General features: G+C 37.2%; 1 protein-coding gene across 10 annotated transcripts in view; it reads right to left on the bottom strand.

Annotated features, from left to right (window-relative positions):
* Window positions 1–19,236, bottom strand: part of PTPRK (protein tyrosine phosphatase receptor type K) — a 594,471-nt gene that overhangs the window by 178,896 nt on the left and 396,339 nt on the right. The gene's annotated exons all lie outside the window — the stretch shown is intronic.

Below are 19,236 nucleotides of genomic sequence, written 5' to 3'. Positions count from 1 at the left end.
ATAAATCCTTGCTACTCTTCTATTTTATGCATAATATTTAGTTAGTATCTGTTAATTCTATGCCCCGAGATTGTCCCTCCATTGCCCCTGTGGATGACCATAAGGTTGTTTTATATGTCTGTGACTCTGTTTCTGTTTTGTAAATAGACTTGTTTGTATTATGTTCAGATTCCACATATAAGCGATGTCATATTTGTTTTTCTTTGTCTGAGTTATTCACTAAATAATGTAAATATAAAAGTGATGTAAATGGTAACACTTCATTCTTTTTGTGTCTGAGTTACATTCCATTAAACACACACACACACACACAGACCACATCTTAAGCCAATTATACTCTGCTGATGGGCACTTGGGTTGCTTCCGTATCTTGGCTATTATAAATATTACTGCTATGAACACTGGGATGCATGTACCTTTTCAAATTATACTTCTAATGCTTCTTAACCGTGTGCTCCGAAGTTAGGGAAAAACAGCAGGCATGAGCTCCATCCCTCAGAAAGGGCAGTACTGTGGTGTCAGGAACGAAGTTTTAACTGTTAGACATGTTGTTTAAATTTATTTCACAAAAGCTATGCAAAAACAAGTGTCTATGATTACTTTAAGACATTTGCGATGCAATCTCCTGTAACAAGCTTTTATACAGAAGAATCGCCTAATGAAATGAAATCATGAGCAATTAAATCACATTGACTTTCAAGAAAACTAGAAGTCAATTCATAATATTTTTGCTCCTTTGCTTATGAAGGAACCTGTGTCTCTTTGACTTTGGTTCAAAGCTGATTTTACTGTGCACTCATGACACTGAATAACAAACATACTTAGGTGAGATTTGAAATATTTTCAAAAATTAAAAGTTACACATTTCTTATTTTTCAGGTAAAGAAGCAAGAGTTAAAAATCTATTTTATTTCAAAGCATTAAACATGATCAAAAGATTACCCTTGTTTAAAAAAAATAAATAATAAACATAAATTCTTTCAGATTATACTGGCATCATGTATAAATTTCCTTTAAGATTAGATACATAATGTGTTCTATTACCTTTCAATCTAGATATCTTATAGTTAGCACATTAAAATTCTTTCCTATTTAAAATAATTAATTGTAACTATTTGGTAATAATTATTTCTTTACCAAATTAGTATTATAAATAGACACTCATGTTGTGTTCCTAGCACTCAAAGCCTGTTCCTTTGGGAAGACAACAGGTTTTCTTGGAAACGCTTTCGTTGACTTGGTTTGATGTGTGTTCCATCTTCTCATAAACCCAGGCTTGGCTGCAGCTGGGTCAGATGTGGTACCCTGGCCCTTCCACACATGGTTATAGATGGAAGGCCGGCCCCCTAGTTCAGCTACTTCCACTAAATCAGAGGTTAGAGGCTGACTCCCTTTCTGTTTGTGGCTCTATGAGAATGGAGATGGTAAAACTACTGACACTGAAATGTGACTGCAAAGGGGGCATAAAGAAAATTTTGGGAGTAATGGAAATGTTTTATAACTTGATTATGTGGTTTCTGATAACTCATATGACTGTGTATTGGAAGGGTAAATTTTAATCTATTTAAATTATACCTCAATTAACTTGATTTAAAATTTTAAAGTTCCAAGGTACTGCTTTACATAATTTGTTTGTTGGAGTGCTGTTCTACCATATGGTTTTAATATACAAGTCAGCAAAATGATATTTTTTTCTGCAGTCTATCCTACAAATATGATATAAAAGGCCATGACAAGGTATTAAAATTAATACTTTAATATCATTCTGTGGAGCAGTGTATAATGCTCGACAATTGTATACCTCATTTACACAATCTATAAGCATCATATAATTGCTTTAATTTGGAACATGTTTTAATACAAATGAATAGCTTGAAAAAGCAGGCACTTGAGAACTAAAGTGGGAACATTTCTCCTATTCCAATATAATTAGCTCATTCTTCTACCTCAGTCTGCTCTCCTGTTATCTTCTGAGGTATTGCTTCATATAAAAAGACTATTGCTTCCATTTAACTACTTGTTTAAGTAGCAAATATACTGGTTTTCACCATATTTATTAATATAAAACTATGCTGTATAGAACATTCACACGATTTATGCAAATGGATATGGGAAACATTTATTAATAAAAGTGACAACATTTAGAAATACTTAAACCTTCTAGTAAAGTAATAATCTACTTAAGGTGAAACAGCTAACACTTTTCTATAGGTTTTGTACTTAAAATGATAAGAAACCAGGGGCGCTTTGTTTCAGAGAAGCCACTCATCCTTCTGGCACTAAACAGCAAAGCCTTAATTCTTTTTCCAGGATAATCTTTTAGATGTTCATCATTCAAGCAGATATACTAGTGCTTCTCTCCCAGGAGAGAGCTATTTCCAAGTGCCTATACATTTTGTAGATTCTTAAGACTGTACAATTGACAAAAACATAATGTCATTAGGGATAAACACCAAACCTTAAAAAGAAAATGGATGCACAATATAAAAGTCAATAGTTTTCGATGTTCAAACAGAGAAATCTTCATTGGCTGTAAGGGTTCAACACAGAGCACTAGAGTTTTGTTTTAAAAGTTGTCTCAGACAAATGAATGAGTGTCTGCCCTGGTTCAATAACATTCACATGAAAATAACGTAAGACAGAAAATAAACACTAGAACCTGAGAAATGAGACAGTGTTCCACATAAGGAAATATACAATAGACCAAAACTAAGAATGTAAGTTTATATTGTCCTTCCTCCCTACATCCACTAAAGTGAAGACTGTTCGGCCTGCTCAATTTTCCCCCAATTCACTGCTCCTGCAGTGTATGCAATCTTCCTTGTGGTAGAGAAGGTTAAGGTCAATTATCTAATAATTATATGATGGAGAGAAACAACCAAAAAACACATAGGAATTTGACTCAATTGCTAAACAGTCAATAAATGACAGCCAAGTATTGCAATGTAATCTTTGTGACCAGAAAAAGGGAGGAGAAAAGCTCACTGCAGGAGGCATGTTTAAAGATGGTGGAGGAACAGGACGGGGAGACCACTTTCTCCCCCACAAATTCATCAAAAGATCATTTGAATGCTTAGCAACTTCCACAAAACAACACCAGGCACCCAGAAAGGCAGCCCATTCTCCTCGAAAGAAGGTAGGACAAAACATAAAAGACAAAAATAGAGACAAAAGAGTTAGGGATGGAGACCCGTCCTGGGGAGGAAGTCCTGAAGGAGGAGAAGTTTCCAAACAACAGGAAACCCTCTCACAGGCACGTCTGTGGGGAGTTATGGAATCTGAGAGGGCAACATAACCAGGAGAAAAAAAGAAAAATAAAAACCACAGGATATGCTCCTAACCACAACTGCCAGCAGAGAAGTAGCCCAGATGATCACGACTGCCACCAGCGAGTGGAAGCTGGCCAGGGAGGCGCGGGCTGCATCACTGGTGCTGAGGGTAAGGACCAGGCCTGAACGCCCTAGGACAACCTGAGGGAGCGAACATGAGGCAGGAGCCCAACTGTGGGGCTGCCAGAGAGAGAAAAACACAGAACTTCCCCGCGGAAGGCTCTAAGGTGCAGCCTGGCCCCCTCACAAAACAAAGGATTGAGTGAATACCAAAGGAGAGCTAGCCGGCTGTGGACAGGCCCCTCCACCCCACCGGAGGCAGAGAGGCAGACATGAGACAGCCAGAACCAGAAGGCAAGGCTCAACCTCAGCCCCAGAGACAAGCGTCCTCCACCAAACCGTGAGCAGGCGCCCAGCTGCCAACCACGTCTTCCTGGGCTCCTGGACCGTTGACATTTCCCAGGAGGGTCGCAGCCTGAGATCAGCTCCCCAGAGGAGACACACAGGACACCTGAGACTGCGCTCTCACGGCGCACCCGGAAACCAAGCAGCTGGGACCGCGAGGTGAGTAAGATGCGCGGCCCACTTGGGACAGCGCGCTCGGCAAGCTCCTGGTCACCTCAGCTGCTCGGACCTGGGAAGGGCAGGAAACACTCACCCAGCCGGGTCTGTGCCCTGCGCAGACCCGAGAACCTGAGCGCTTAGACCTGGGAAAGGCAGGAGACACTGACCCCGCTTCGGATGGCGCTCCTGCAGGGCACCCTGGAGCCCGAGCAGCGCAGACCCGGAAGGCACACACCGCGAGCTGGGGCAAACCCAGTGTGGTCCGTGCACTGCGCGCGCTCCCCACACACGCCAGCGACGTTTGTGTGCAGGGTCCTCCCTCCCCACAGCACAGCTGAGCAAGTGAGCCTGAATAAGTGACCACCTCCGTCCCGCGTGTCAGGGCGGAAATGAGACACTGAAGAGACCTGCAAACAGAGGAAGCCAAAATAAAGAAGCGGGAACCGCTCTGGAAGTGACAGGAGTGACAGATTAAAGCCCTGTAGTTAGCACTGACTAAGCACTGGAGGGGGCCTTCAGACACTGAGAATGAGTAAGAGCTGGACCGAGGAACTATCTGAAACTGAACTGATCCCACGCTGCCCACAACAGCTCCAGAGAAATTCCAAGACATATTTTTATTATTAATGCTTTTTAAATTTTTTAACAAGTTCTTTATTATTGGTTTAATTTTCATTTTTAGAACCTATTACCTTGCAAAAAAGACCCTATTTTAAAGCAAATTTCATATATATGTTTATAATTTTTGTGATTTTGTTATGTATTTTTAACATTGTATTTTTTGAAAGTCTAACCTCTACTCTAGATTTTTAATCTTTGCTTTTTGGTATTTGTTATCAACTTTGTTATCAGTTTTGTACCTTTAAGAATCTAATCTTCAGCACCTAGTTTCACTTAGGGGTGTGATTACTGGCTTGATCGCTCTCTCCCCCTTTGACTCTCCCTCCTCTCCCCCAGGTCACCTCTATCTCCACCCTCCCCCTTCTCTTCTCTATTTAAATCTGTGAATCTCTCTGGGTGTTCCGGGCTGTGGAGAACACTTAGGGAACTGATTACTGGCTAGATCGGTCTCTCCCCTTTTGACTCCGCATCTTCTCCTCCTGGTCACCTCGATCTCCCTCTTCCCTCTTCTCTTCTCCATGTAACTCTGTGAACCTCTCCGGGTGTCCCTCGCTGTGGAGTACTGTTTCACCATTAACCTAGCTGTTTTATCATCCGTGCTGTGTGGATGGAGGAGTCTTGAGGCTACTGTAAGAATCAGACTGAAAACCAGAGGCAGGAGACTTACTTCCAGAACTTGAGAACATCAAAGAACTCCTGATTCCAGGGAACATTAATAGACAAGAGCTCATTCAAAAGCCTCCATACCTACACTGAAACCAAGCTCCAACCAAGAGCCAACAAGTTCCAGAGCAAGACCACCAGGCTAATTCTCCAGCAAAGCAGGAACACAGCTCTGAGCATTAAAAGACAGGCTTCCCAAAGTCATGCCAAACCCATAGACACCCCACAACTCACTACTGGACACTTCATCACACTTCAGAGAGAAGAGATCCAGCTCCAACCACCAGAACACAGACGCAAGCTCCCCTAATAAGAAAACCTTGACAAGCCACTCGTCCAACCCCACCCACAGGGACTAAGCTCCACAATAAAGAAGAACCACAAACTTCAAGGCTACAGAAAGGACACCCCAAACACAGAAATCTAAACAAAATGAAAAGGGAGAGAAATATTCAGCAGGTAAAGGAACAAGATAAATGCACACCAAACCAAACCAAAGAGGAAGAGATATGGAGTCTACCTGAAAAAGAATTCAGAATAATGATAGTAAAGATGATCCAAAATCTTGAAAACAAAATGGAGTTACAGATAAATAGCTTGGAGACAAGGATTGAGAAGATGCAAGAATGTTTAACAAGGACCTGGAAGAAATAAAGAACAGTCAATCAATAATGAACAATGCAATAACTGAGATCAAAAGCACTCTGGAGGGAACCAACAGTAGAAGAACTGAGGCAGAAGACAGGAAAAGTAAGGTGGAAGATAGAATGGTGAAAACAAATGAAGCAGAGGAAAAGAGAAAAAAGAATTAAAAGGAATGAGAACAACCTCAGAGACCTCTGGGACAATGATAAACACCCCAACATTCAAATCATAGGAGTCCCTGAAGAAGAAGACAAAAAGAAAGGCCATGAGAAAACACTTGAGCAGATAATGGCTGAAAACTTCCCTAAAATGGGGAAGGAAATAGCCACCCAAGTCCAAGAAACTCAGAGTCCCAAACTGGATAAACCAAAGGTGAAACACCTCAAGACACACATTAATCAAACTAACGAAGATCAAACACAAAGAGCAAATATTAAAAGCAGCAAGGAAAAGTAACAAATACCACACAAAGGGATCCCCATAAGGACAACAGCTGATCTTTTAACAGAAACTCTTCAGGCCAGAAGGGAATGGCAGTACATACTTAAAATGATGAAAGAGAAAAAATGTACAGCCGAGATTACTATAACCAGCAAGGATCTCATTCAAATATGAAGGAGAAATCAAAAGCTTTATAGACAAGAAAAACCTGGGAGAATTCAGTGCCACCAAACCAGATCTTCAACACATGCTAAACAATCTTCTCTAGACAGGAAACACAGAAAAGGTTTAGAAACTCAAACCCAAAACAACAAAGTAAATGGCAACAGGATCACACTTATCAATAATTACCTTAAATGTTGGGGCTGAAACCAAAAGACAAAGATTGGATGAATGGATACAAAAACAAGACCTCTATATATTCTGTCTACAAGAGAACCACCTCAAAACAAGGGACCCATACAGACTGAAATTGAAGGGCTGGAAAAAGATATTTCACACAAATGGAGACCAGAAGAAAGCAGGAGTAGCCATACTCATATCAGATAAAATAGACTTTGAATAAAGGCCGTGAAAAGAGACAAAGATGGACACTAAATAATGATCAAAGGATCAATCCAAGAAGATATAAAAATTATAAATATATATGCACCCAACATAGGATTACATCAATATATAAGGCAAATGCTAAAAAGTTTGAAAGGGGAAATTAACAGTAACACAATAACAGTGGAAAACTTTAATACCCCACTCACACCTATGAATAGATCAACCAAACAGAAAATTAGCAAGGAAACACAAACTTTAAATGATACAATCAACCAGTTAGACCTAATTGATATCTATAGGACATTTCACCCCAAAACAATGAATTTCATATTTTCTCAAGTGCACATGGAACATTCTCCAAGATATATTACATCCTGGGCCATAAATCTAGCCTTGGTAAATTCAAAAAAATTGAAATCATTTCAAGCATCTTTTCTGATCACAATGTGGTAAGATTATATGTCAACTACAGGAAAAAAACTTTAGAATACAAACATATGGAGGCCAAACAACACTCTTCTGAACAACCAACAAATCATGGAAGAAATAAAAAAGGAAATCAAAATATGCATAGAAATGAATGAAAATGAAAACACAGTAATGCAAAATCTATGTGATTCAGTAAAAGCAGTGCTAAGGGGAAGGTTCATAGCAATACTAACTTACCTCAAGAAACAAGAAAAAAATCAAATGAATAACCTAACTTTACACCTAAACACCTAGAAAAAGAAGAAATGAAGAACCCCAGGGTTAGTAGAAGGAAAGAAATAATAAAACTCAGAGAAGAAATAATTGAAAAAGAAACAAGGGGACTATAACAAAAATCAACAAAACTGAAAGCTGGTTCTTTGAGAAGATAAATAAAATAGACAAACCATCAGCCAGGCTCATCAAGAAAAAAAGGGAAAAGAATCAAATCAACAAAATTAGAAATGAAAATAGAGAAATCACAACAAATGACACAAAAATACAAAGGATCATAAGAGACTATTATCAGCAATGATACGCAATGAAATGGACAACTTGGAAGAAATGTGTGAATTCTTAGAAAAGTATAACCTTCCAAAACTGAGCCAGGAAGAAATAGAAAATCTTAACAGCCCATCACAAGCATGGAAATCAAAACTGTAATAAAAATCTTCCAACAAACAAAAGCCCAGGACAAGATGGCTTCACAAGTGAATTCTACCAAAGATTTAGAGAAGAGCTAACACCTGTCCTACTCAAAATTTTCCAGAAAATTGCAGAGGAATGTAAATTCCCAAACTCATTCTATGAGGTCACCGTCGCCCTAATACCAAGTCAGACAAAGATGCTACCAAAAAATAAGAAAAAACTACAGGCCAATATCACTGATGAACAGAGTTGCAAAATTCCTCAACAAAATTCTACCAAATAGAATCTAACAACATATTAAAAAGATCATATATCTTTTTAAAGACCAAGTGGGCTTTATCCCAAGGATACAAGGATTCTTCAATATTCAAAAATCAATCAATGAGATACACCACATTAACAAATTGAAAGATAAAAACTATACGATTATCTCAATAAATGCAGAGAAAGCCTCAGACAAAATTCAACACCCATCTATGATAAAAACCCTCCAGAAAGCAGGCAGAGAAGGAACATGCCTCAACATAATAAAAGCCATACATGATAAACCAGCAAAGATTATCTTCAATGGCGAAAAATTGAGAGCATTTCCCCTAAAGTCAGAACAAGATAAGGGTGCCCACTTTCCAAAACTATTCAACATAGTTTGGGTAGTTTTAGCCACAGCAATCAGAGAAGAAAAAGAAATAAAAGGAATCCAGATTGGAAAAGAAGTAAAACTCTCACTGTGTGCAGATGACATGATCCTCTACATAGAAAACCCTAAAGACTCCACCAGAAAATTACTAGAGCTAATCAATGAATATAGTAAAGTTGCAGGATATAAAATGAATACACAGAAATCTCTTGCATTCCTATACACTAACAATGAAATAACAGAAAGAGAAATTAAGGAAACAATCCTCCTCACTGCGGTGAGGAAAATAATAAAATACTTGGAATAAATTTACCTAAAGAAACAAAAGACCTATATATGGAAAACTAAAACGTTGAAGAAAGAAATTAAAGATGACACAAATAGATGGAGAAATATACCATGTTCATGGATCAGAAGAATAAATATAGTGAAAATGAGTATACTAACCAAAGCAATCTACAGATTCAATGCAATCCCTTTCAAGCTACCAATGTATTTTTCACAGAACTAAAACAAATAATTTCACAATTTGTATGGAAATACAAAAAACCTTGAATATCCAAAGCAAACTTGCGAAAGAAGAATGAAACCGGAGGAATCAACCTGCCTGACTTCAAACTATAATACAAAGCTACAGTCATCAAGACAGTATGATACTGGCACAAAGACAGAAACATAGATCAAAGGAACAAAACAGAAAGCCCAGAGATAAATCCATATACCTTTGGACATCTTATCTTTGACAAAGGAGTCAAAAATATACAATGGAGAAAATACAATCTTTATAACAAGTGGTGCTGGGAAAATTGGTCAACCACCTAAAAAGAATAAAACTAGATAACTTTCTAACACCATACACAAAATATACTCAAAATGGATTAAAGATCTAAATGTAAGACCAGAAACTATAAAACTCCTAGAGGAAAACATAGGCAAAACACTCTCTGACACAAATCACAGCAGGATCCTCTATGACCCAACTCCCAGAGTAATGGAAATAAAAGCAATAATAAACAAATGGGACATAATTAAACTTAAAAACTTTTGTACAATGAAGGAAACTATAAGCAAGGTGAAAGGACAACCTTCAGAATGAGAGAAAATGATAGCAAATGAAGCAACTGACAAAGAATTAATCTCAAAAATATACAAGCAGCTCTTGCAGCTCAATTCCAGAAAAATAAGTGACTCAATCAAAAAATGGGTCAAAGAACTAAACAGACATTTCTCCAAAGAAGACATACAGATGGCTAACAAACACAGGAAAAGATGCCCAACATCACTCATGATCAGAGAAATGCAAATCAACACCACAATGAGGTACCATCTCATGCCAGTCAGAATGGCTGCTATCCAAGTCTACAAACAATAAATGCCCGTGAGGGTGTGGAGAAAAGGGACCCTCTTACACTGTTGTGGGAATGCAAACTACTACAGCCACTATGCAGAACAGTGTGCAGATTCCTTAAAAAACTGAAAATAGAACTGCCATACAACCTAGCAATCCCACTGCTGGGTTACACACCAAGGAAACCAGAATTGAAAGACACATGTACCCCAAAGTTCATCACAGCACTGTTTACAATAGCTAGGACATGGAAGCAACCTAGATGTCCATTGGTAGATGAATGGATAAGAAAGTTGTGGTACACATAACACAATGGAATATTACTTAGCCATTAAAAGGAACACATCTGAATCAGTTCTAGTTAGGTGGATGAAGCAGGAGCCTATTATACACAGTGAAGTAAGAAAAACACCAATAAATATACAGAAAGAGAAACACCAATACAGCATATTAACGCATATATATGAAATTTAGCAAGATGGTAACAATGAACCTATATGCGAGACAGCAGAAGAGACACAGATATAAAGAACAGACTTTTGGACTCTGTGGGAGAAGGTGAGGTTTGAAACATGTATATTATCATATGTGAAATAGATCACCTGTCCAAGTTTGATGCATAAAATAGGGCACTCAAAGCTGGTGCACTGGGACAACCCAGAGGGATGAGATGGGGAGGGAGGTAAGAGGGGGTTTCAGGGATACGTCTACACCCATGACTGATTCATGTCAATGTACGGCAAAAACCACCACAGTATTTTAAAGCAATTAGTCTCCAATTAAAATAATTAATAAAACAAAAGCATTGCATCCTATATCAGTCTATTTTAAGGAAGACACTGAGCAATTTGTTTCAACATCTGCGAACATCATGGGAGAATAATTTAGGGTGTTGTGAGTGGCAGAAGGGTGAATGAGAGCACATTTTCTTAAGTAGGTAGGTACTGCCTAATAATAAAAGGGTGCTTTGTGAGGTAGAAAATCCTGATAATTTAAAAATATTCCTTCTGAAATTTCATTACCATATATTATTATGTATTATATATAGCATACACTATACAAAAGGTTATGCAAGGCATATGGAATTAAAGTTGATAATACCAAAAAAGTTCTTCCTTCAAAAAATTTCTACTCCAGAAATGATCTAGAAGGTACTGGTAATTCCTGTGTTGGATAATACAGGTGGAAACACTCCCTTGGTACGGAGAATATATATATATATATATATATATACACACAAACATCCCTCTATGATCCGTTCTGAATCAAATGTTTAATGATAACCATTAGCATTTTGTTATTCATTTCCTGAAAAGACCTGACTGATACTCCTTAGCAGGTTTCTAATATGTTATTATCACTTCTTCAGTGTACCCATCAGAATAAAAACCAAGAATTGACTGATTATGGAAAAAGAATGCATTAGCTTTCCATTCCCTATCTTCGCAAAACTTACAAAACATTTTAGTTGTGAAAAAAAAATGCTTTAAAGTTTTGATTAAAAGTGTTTCTAGCTACACTGATTTACTTAGAACAATCACTAGTGTGTAAGAAATTTATTTGCATGTTAATTAACTTTAGGGGAATGAGACCTGGTTTACTCTAAGATTATATAATGTTTTTCCAGGGAAAGAACAAAGCCAAATTTTGGGGAAATGACAGAATTTAATTACCTGTTTCCATGATTCCAAGAGGAATTTGTCTACCATATCTTCCATAAATGACTGATGCATTTTAATCAAAGGGAACCACAAATTGAATCAGCCTGCTTCATATTATGGTGTAGGCTGTCACTGAATATCAAACACAATCTTTATGACATAGCATAGCTAATGAAATAATAATACATTGGTGACAATACTAACATGAAAATAGAACAAGTGTAAGAATGTGAAATGTGCTATAATGATGTTTAAGATTTGTCTGACTTAAGAACAATGTTTTAAATTTTTAATAGTGTTTATATTGCAGTAACAATACAGTGTTGTACACATGTAGTAGATAGTTTTGGAATCTTAAGAGCATGAAATTTAGTCTCAATTTAGGGTCTACTGTGTGACATTTGCCTAATCTAACGTTACAGCTTCACTTATTTTAAGTGGAGTTAAGGTTATGTACATTCTTGGTAGCTGTGAGAATTAAAATAGAGCATGCAGATACCTGGTGAAAATTCTAGCACTTGGTAAATCTCAATAAGAAGAAGAGGGGCAAAATCTCAGTAAATAGAAGATTATAGAGTGTCAAGAGCACAACTAATTCCCTATTTTGTGATATTGAAGCCCATTTTTTTTTATGCTCATCATTCCTCTCTCACTCCTTCATTCTGCCAAAACTAAATCAGCTTTGGATTTGTGTGCAAATAAATGATAGGTAAGAGAAGAAACACTCAGTGCTAAATGCTTTTAAAACAGATTGCTTTCAGGTAATTGTAGATGTTTGCTATATGAAATACTGTCTGGGAGTTATGATGTGCCAGGATTTCATAAAAATTATGGGATCTTCCTTAGTAACTTCAACCTTAAATGATTCTTATCATTCCACTAGGTGAAACAGCCAGAAAGCATGCTCCTGGGCTAGAAGCAAGATGTAGTCTAACAACATTCATTAGTATCAATTTAGGTTACAGGGCATGCCAGAAAGTTCACTGAATTTGGCTGTAATTTTTGCTACAATCATTGTAACAGCAAGCCAAAAAATAAAGCCCCCAGGGTTGGGGTGAAAATGAGGTAACAGATCTATAATTACTGTACTGAGCCGGGTGCTGCTTTTTAAAGTTTTTAATACCACATAAAATCATTTCTGAATTTACTCTTTTGACTTACACAAATACATACCAGGCTATAGGCCAAACGAACTGAGTGTTCAAGAGGAAAGCACTCAGTCTCCGGTCTCTGGACGTGAGAGGAGCCAGTAACCCACCCAGTGTTTGTGAAGCAGACAACCCAAACAGTTGAATCGGTATCTGCCCGACACTCTAGGTTCGCCGGACAGGGAAGGGCTGTACTTCGCTCTCCCCGACCCCTTGCTCGGGGAATGTGACACCCCCTCTGACCCCAGACTGCCTTGCTCATTTTTCCAGAGGCATCCCAACTGTCGCTCCTTCTGTTCAGCGTTCCCTGAAACTTCCAAATAGTTGACTGCTATCAAAGCTTTAAAAATGTGCCCCATTATCATATAACATAAACATCTGTTTATCTGTCCCTTTTTTCCTTCCTTGATCTCACATTTTTACTGAGGAGTCACAAGTTTATAAACACACAAATATGGGAGGAAGGAAATACAGGCTACTTAAAAAGGGGGGCAAATTCAATGTCAAGCCCAGACTGTGTCCATATTATCTGGGAGAAAAGAGAAACTCCTGTTTATTCATGACCACATGAGAATAGTAACATCAGCTTTTCAGGTTTGCATTGGAGATGAGATATAAGGTAGGTCAGGTGATTAGCACAGTATTTGGGAGAGAGAAGTATGTTAAAATGTCTGTTATTATTATCGTCAATAGCTCAAATAAAGAAGATCATGTGACAAGTGTTTTGGTAGGAGAAAAACAAAATGCTAAAGGAATACAAGGTAAAAAAAAGTAATTTTGATTAAGATATGAGAAGTATGAAGCATGTCATTTAGGAGTTCAATAAATATTTGTTATATTGAGTTGAATTTCATGATCTGTTGGAAATTGAGCTGCGAATTAAAGGACAGATAAAATTTTGAAAAGCTAAATTAGGGAGGAAGATATTTTTTTCCCAGTCTTATGAATTTCAGTTTTATTTCTGTACATTTGCCTGATATTCTGACTATAACAATTCAAGAATATCTGATATGCTTACTTAACCATTTTGTTTTATGGAAAAAAATACTCAGCAACAGAGGAAAGGGATGAGAGAACAAATTAAGGCATTTTTACAGAAAGTCTTTCATTCTAATCTTTAGCTATAGGCATCGCTGTAATAGGTTATTTTGTTATATTAGATATGAGCAGGAAGCATAAATGGTTAAAGAACCCAGAGAGAGATCAACACTCATCTAATAAGCTGATCTCAAACAAGAAGTAGAAAAGACAGTAAGTTCTTCATAGAGGAAATGTAAGTCAAAATTTAAAATATGTATATATTCAGATGTAGCAAAAATATATGCAAGTGATATGCATATTCTATAAATTCATGCTTATATTTTACCCAAAATTTTCTTCTGTACACAGGTAGCATATAAGAGGAATGACTTGTTTGCTATTAGAAAGTTATTACAAACTTTTAAAAGAGAAGCTTCAATAGAATATTCAAAGAAACTGAATAATAGATGATGAATGTGTGAGTAAATACTACAGGGACAGAAAGTAAAATATTCTTTTGAGAACTTTATTAGTGAAGGGAAAGAGACCACTAGGTCAAAATGAAAAGTGAAAAAGTGACAGTGAAAGTGAAAGTGACTCAGTCTTATCCAACTCTTTGCAACTCCACGGACTATAGAGCCCAGGGAATTCTCCAGGCCAGAATACTGGAGTGGGTAGCCTTTCCCTTCTCCATGGGATTTTAACAGTGTCTTTTCTTTGATAAAGATCCTTAAGAATATGAATATCTGTAGGCTGTTTGAAAGAATCAAGATAACGAATGACGAGAAACACATAAGACAAAGTATTTGAAGGAAAGAGTTTCTGGAAAGATACAACAAGCTAAGATTAAGTGCACTTGGAAAAGGGTTATTATACTTCAAAAAGACATAGGATGAACTTGGGCCATCAGATCAGGAGGAAGGCAGGAAGTAGCAAATTCTGGAAAACTGGCTGTGTTTAGAAAAGAAAAGGAAGAAAGAATAATCAACTGTGCAGTTGATTTGCTCTGCATTTTCCAAATCTCCTGTAAGTGTGTTATCATACTTTAAAAATTTTTTAAAATATTAAAAACTTTTTAAAAATTGTAAAGTTGAGAGCAGACGGCTGTGATTTTTCTCACTAAAATTGAAGGTAAGATTTTCAAATGAGAGTTAAGAGTAGTTAGGTGTTTGAAAGAAAGAAACATTATGAGGGTCAGCATCTGCTTTGAGAAATGAGTTGAACAGAGACAAATGAAAGTACTGATGGTAAACTGGGCAAGGACTAAAACCAGTCAGTACAGTGAACATCTGATTACTTGGCATCATGAAGGGGGGGGGGGGGGGCATGAACATAACTCAACCTAGTGCAGGGTGAGGAAAGTGGTGAAATAAGCAGCAGAGTCTGAGGCGGGGTGTGGAGGGGGGCAGGCTGTGGATGAGCTGAGAGACTGAGCAACTGGACTTGATGACGATGCCAGAAGAAACAGACCGACGGCAGTGCAGAGGAAGACGCTGAATGGTCTAAGTGTAATGCTGGAAACCAAGGGCCTGAGAGATGCAAGTGCAGACTGCAGCCGTGACATTAAAAGACAGCTGCTCCTTGGAAGAAAAGCCATGACCAACCTAGACAGCGTATTAAAAAGCAGAGACATTACTTTGCCGACAAAGGTTGGTCTAGCCAAAGCTATGGTTTTTCCATTATTCATGTATGGATGTGAGAGTTGGACTATAAAGAAAGCTGAGCAACAGAATTTATGCTTTTGAACTGCGGTGTTGGAGAAACCTCTTGACAGTCCCTTGGTGTGCAAGGAGATCCAACCAGTACATCCCTAAGGAAATCAGTCCTCAGTGTTCATTGGAAGGACTGATGCTGAAGCTGAAACTCCAATACTTTGGCGAAGAACTGACTCCTTGGAAAAGACCCTGCTGCTGGGAAAGATTGAAGGCAGAAGGAGAAGGGGATGACAGAGGATGAGATGGTTGGGTGGCATCACCAATTCAATATACATGAGTTTGAGAAAGCTCCGGGAGTTGGTGATAGACAGGAAAGCCTGGGGTGCTGCAGTCCACGGGGTCACAAAGGGTCAGACATGACTGAGTGACTGAACTGAATTGAACTGAGAAACGCAAGCATGGACTCATTTAAAAAGAAAATACTCTAAGAAATGAGTTACCCATGGCTTGTTAAAGCACCTACAGGGTGGTAGAATGAAATGTGGAGAAAGCATGACCTAGGTGGCAAAGTGGTGATTAAAAACAAAATGGCTTGCTGAGAGTTAGAGGATCATGACAAATGAGAGTAGCATTTATATGTTGTGATAAACATAGAGGGAGCAACTCATGAAAGAGAGAAGATGACAGAATTATCAGGCATCACTTGAGTCTGAGGGGAAGAACTTAGTAAACTACCTGAGACAGGCCAGAACTCAAACACATCTGAATACTGACCCGCAGAACACCAACTACTCTTCTTAAAATTAAATAACTCAAACTAGAATTGGTCATGTGGCTTCCACCTCTCTAAAACTGAATACAATAAGAAATATGGCCCAGAAATAGGACAGTTTTTCCTTAAAGGAGCACAGAATGTGTTTGGGAAAAATAAAATAAAATTCATGAAGAAATTAGTTAATTGACAAAACAGAACATAAATAAGTGGTGCATATATGTGAAATCAAATCAAAAGATCATAGACATGAGGAAAACATAATTGCAATATGTTAAAATGGCAATATGTTAAAATGGATGTGAGAGTTGGACTATAAAGAAAGCTGAGCACAGAAGAGCTGATGCTTTTCAAATGTGGTGTTGGAGAAGACTCTTGAAGAGTCCCTTGGACTGCAAGGAGATCCAACCAGTCCATCCTAAAGGAGATTAGTCCTGGGTGTTCATTGGAGGGACTGATGTTGAAGTTGAAACTCCAGTACTTTGGCCACCTCATGCAAAGAGCTGACTCATTGGAAAAGACCCTGATTCTGGGAAAGATTGAGGGCAGGAGGAGAAGGGGATGACAGAGGATGAGATGGTTGGATGGCATCACTGACACAATGGATATGGGTTTGGGTAAACTCCGGGAGTTGGTGACAGACAGGGAGGCCTGGCGTGCTACGGCAGTTCATGGGGTTGCAAAGAGTCGGACACAACTGAGTGACTGAACTGAACTGAACTGAAAATGGCAAAGGTAAAAAATGGCAAGATGGTGAAGACTAATAAAATGAGACAATTTTCTCAGTAAGGTACACAGTGCAATGTTTTGTTGCCGCTACAACATGGTTGAAAAAGCTATTAATACACAGTATAAGAAAAATAATTAAATCTATTTAATCATGTTCATCTTTCTCTAGCATGTGGGTTTTCCCATTTGTTAGAGCATATTATATATTTACTATCAGAAGAAAGAAAATGTTTTTTCCAGAATTTGATTTAAATTACTTGGGTGTAACATTGTATTATCAGAAGGTGACGGAACCATTCAAAGTACAATTAACATTACACTTTTACCACAGTTCTATAGATTGAAATCCATCTTTCACCCGACAATGACTACGTAAGTAAAAACACTGCCCTCCCCTTTAAGAATCAGCCAGTTTAGAAGGAATTTAAGATAAAGGCATTACATCGGTTTTCCGACAGACAATGACAACATTTTACCTGCCATGCCCACTAAGTGAAAAATACAAAATTCAGCAAGACCTTGTTAATCATTTCATTTGATGGAAATGTATTCATTCAATATTCCTATGGAAAAAAATGGCCTTTTCTCCTAAGTATTAAAATAGCCATAAAGGGTTTATGACAACCAATATAAAGGGGTAGTTAGGGCCTCAATTTATCAAAATAGCTTCACTTTCCCCGGTCCCAAGAAAAAAAGTGAAACAGCATAAATACCATCAATAATGATGATGGAAGATTAGGAATTTGGAAGCATGTATTCTTTAGCTAAGAAGTGATTTATGACTGTAACAGGCCATGAGTATGACAGAAAAATTCCATAAGAAGGAAAGAGAAAGCTAAGACAGGATTATCTGCTTAGGCTGAACAAATGAGTCACAATTGTTCTGTATAATTTAGTGATCCCATTTGCATGCCATATCTCTTATAAGCATTTGCTACTAAATAATCAGTATATGAATAACCAATAATTTAATTGAGGTACTGTATAATGACACAGATAATTCATAATAAATGACTGTTAAATTGCAAGAATGCATGTATTTAAGACTATGTTATTAGAATATTAACAGCAAAAAATATTAGTTATGAAAAGGAGAAAACAATCAAAATTTATTTTATTGATCATTCTATTATTAGCATGTCTAAAAGATTCCTGTAACCATAAGTGACATAACTGACATTAATAATCTAATGGCAATAAGACTGAATTATAGTGAAATAACACATTTTTAAAAAGAATGCCTACATTTAACAATACATGTATCTATGCAAAAAAGTGATAATTTACTTGGTTAATGAAAGAAAGTTTAATAAATTCTGAAAAGGCGTAAACTACACCATCTAATTATCTGACCACAATGTAGTCCACCTAATTAAAACTAACTGGTTATTTGAAAAAATGATTCACCTAAGGAATTACTTCATCAAAGAGGAAATAAAAATGCAATTAGAGATAATTTCAAAAATAATGAAAATGATAACCCAATTTCCAGGCATTATAAATTTGCATAACTTGTTACTTCGGTAGTGACACAAGATGAAAATACAATCAGATGCAAGAAGTTACATTTCATTTTTGTTTATTATGAAAAATTTCAAACATATGGCAAAGTAGAATAATGTATCAAGCCCTCATGTCCCTAGCTTCAAAAATTATTAGTTGATGTATTCAAATCTTGTTCAGTGTTTGGTTATGTAAGTATTTTTTGTAAGCTGTCACAAATCACAAAATTGCAATGCTAGCATAAACTCATACATTATGAATTTTAACTGATAATGAAACACCAAATGTGGGATTGGAAGAAAAGTAAACTAAGTTATATATATTAATAAGTTTTAATAATATTTATTAAAACAGTATTAAAAACTTAGTTAATATCCATTTGCAACAAAAGTTAAATACAACAAAAAACAGTTATCATTACAAGGATATAAATGATTAGAATTTTTAGGACCCACCTCTAAATTGTTCTTAATTCATTGTTTGCTTAAGTTTAAGTGTCCCTGTCTGTACACACCCATGCACCTATGCATGTATATATATCAGAGAAGCACTGTAGCATCATTGTCACAAAGAACTGTTGGAGCCAGGCTGCCATGGTTTAAATTCTAGTTCCTTCTTTTAATAACTGTGTGACTAAAAAGAACTCAATTTCTTCTTTTAGTTTCTTTGCCTTTAAAATGGGCATAATACCTCACCCTGATATTGTGAGAATTTACATGCGTTAACACAGGCCTGTAATCATTTACCGAAACTCTGAACTATGATGAAACAATTTATAGTTTTTTGATCATCCCCCTTGATTTTTCTGCAGTGGTATTAATGTGTGTGATCACAG

Source organism: Odocoileus virginianus, chromosome 34 (assembly GCF_023699985.2).
Source record: "Odocoileus virginianus isolate 20LAN1187 ecotype Illinois chromosome 34, Ovbor_1.2, whole genome shotgun sequence".
Lineage (NCBI taxonomy): Eukaryota > Metazoa > Chordata > Mammalia > Artiodactyla > Cervidae > Odocoileus > Odocoileus virginianus.
This window is presented reverse-complemented; position numbering and strand designations above follow the sequence as displayed.